Source organism: Octopus bimaculoides, chromosome 9 (genome assembly GCF_001194135.2).
Source record: "Octopus bimaculoides isolate UCB-OBI-ISO-001 chromosome 9, ASM119413v2, whole genome shotgun sequence".
In the NCBI taxonomy this organism is placed as follows: Eukaryota; Metazoa; Mollusca; class Cephalopoda; order Octopoda; family Octopodidae; genus Octopus; species Octopus bimaculoides.
Window position 1 is genome coordinate 4287186 of NC_068989.1, and position 2387 is coordinate 4289572.

General features: G+C 35.5%; 1 protein-coding gene across 4 annotated transcripts in view; it reads left to right on the top strand.

The window, feature by feature from the left end:
* The window catches only part of LOC106883685 (chitin synthase chs-2), a 132240-nt gene that overhangs the window by 12030 nt on the left and 117823 nt on the right, over positions 1–2387 (top strand). For 3 of the 4 annotated variants that reach the window (XM_052970375.1, XM_014934829.2, XM_052970376.1), the window contains exon 2: positions 832–930. The gene's annotated coding sequence lies outside the window, so the exon portion shown is untranslated. Of the gene's footprint in view, positions 1–17; positions 132–831; positions 931–2387 lie in introns of those variants that run through there. The other variant, XM_052970377.1, reaches the window with a different exon arrangement.

Sequence of the window (2387 nt, forward strand, 5' to 3'; positions counted from 1 at the left end):
AAGAAAGGGTTAGCAAACACGCTTCATCTACCAAGCAACTACAAAAAATAGTTATTCAAAGACATCGGAAAACACGACGAACTTGAACGGACTGATGAGCTGCACAGCATGAAACTGGAAGAAAAAAACCAGTGAGTTATAAATAAATATATAAATAAATATATAAATAAATAAATAAATAAATAAACACCTCATCCTTTACATCCTCCTTGTCGATAGCAAAATCTGTGGCTTTATGCCTAAGTTAGCAATCATTATATGTACCGTAAATTATTCACCGAAATTATCAGTTGTGTGTTAGGATTCGTGGAGGACGAAAATTAATTATTTTATTTTATTTTCGACATTCATACATATTTGATCAGTGTGAAACTCCCATCGTTACCTCTTAGCCTGTTTAGTAAAAAGGGTCGAGCGTGTTGGTTGCGAGTCGTCCTATTAATATTGATAAAAACTTAATGGATTAGATCACTACAGGTTAGTTAATATTCCAGCTAAAAACAAAGCAAAATAACACGAAAGAAAAATCAGTCGAGCGTGATATTCTATAACTTTTGCAGCATTTTGGTGTTTAACCATTTATAACGAAAATAGCGTGCTGCGCTACCGTATTTATCTGTGAGTGCGTGTGCAAGTGTGCGTGTGCAAGTGTGCGTGTGCAAGTGTGCGTGAGATAGAGAATGAATGACTGATAAAAGGTGAGATTGTAACCGAGAGATGGAGCGAGAGAGACAAAATGTATTCCGCTAAAACAAGAAAACAAAGTAATCCGGTTAACTTATCAAAAGATCTTGCATGTTTGTAATAAATTATCATTTATTTTCTTTGTAGACAGGCATGGTTAAGAAGCTCATTTTGCATCCACATGGTTTCTGGTTCAGTCCCACTGCGTGACATCTTCTATTCAAGCCCGTCGCCGACCAATGTGTAGTGAGTAAATATGCTTCGGTTCACGCATCTCTAACGTTTGTTTCCCATTCACACTTTATTATACATACATAATTATATTCTGAGGTTAGTATACAATAACGTCAGTTCTTTGTTTCGAATGCACCAACAAATTGCAAGAGCTACTTTCAGATGCTGCAAGATATACTTCTGGCGGTTACTAAAGCAATTAAAGTGTTTGAAACCGGTCTCTCTTTTCCTTGGGTATCCCAGTTGCAAAAGCGTTTCGACCCTTAGACTAAGTTTCGCTTGAGTGTTGCAACAAGGATTAAATTACTATTTACCAACAAAAGGCTTCTTTCGCTGGTCTCTTGATAACCACAAACACCTTTAACTTCTTTCAGTTGCTATGGTTATCTCCACAATGACCAGAAATGCATGAAACTGCCGAGGCAAGGACATTCACTGCCCGTTATGTGTTTACTCACATGTTCCGCAGCGGAGAATTTTCTCATGGGACTTTATCCGTAGCGGAAGGTCTTCTCATATACGAGTCCATTCGAACGAGGTGAATATAACTTATACGGATATACTGTATTCAGTGTTGCTTCGAGCAATATTATTTATTTTTAGCTAACAATTTTGCCAGATCGCCGCCTAGATTACTTCAAACATTACAGGTTTTAATGCACAAAAAACTTTTTGCCCTGAATATAGATCGTTGTTGAGATTAGGATGTATTTAATATGCCCATGCATTTTTTTATGCCATGAAATACGTTATATTTCACAGTAATGTTTCATGATTCATATTGTTCTTTCTATAATTTCAAAATCTTATATAGAAACATCAGAACTTCTTAGCATGTTACAAGGTGCCAGCGGTTCGTAGCATGTTTGAAAAATTTCCAAATTTTCTTAAATATTTTGAGAAATACAATGTATTCTCAATTCTTTACAAAATAAGAAATAAGAGCTAACCATTTCTTCCTCGTTTTGAGGTAACCTTGAAGGTTTATCATGTGATAAAGATACAACTTATTACAAACATTTAAATCTTCTAACTTGATTTTAAAATCTCAGTTTATAAGTTTATAACCACTTTAAAAATGGAACTACAACCAATTATGTGTAAACTTTCCTTGTGTTGCGGACCAGACACATAACACTGCCGTCACATTGTGTTTATGTTGGAGAATAGAAATCTAATATTAACCAATAAATAGCGCATGTTTCCTCTAACAATATATGCAGCAGCTATGAATTTGTTCGTTGTCACTGTACTTATTAGAGTCATTTACTTGTTTGCTTGAGTGCGTCGGTGTCTGCTTTGCTGTCTCCCATTTGACTCCTGTAATTTTGTTATATTTCAGCTTTCGGATATTTCCATTTCTCAGGCAAGTATTTCATTTAATGTTACTTATTATACGACTAATACATCCTTCTCTCTCTCTCTCTCTCTCTCTCTCTCTCTCTCTCTCTCTCTCTCTCTCTCTCTCT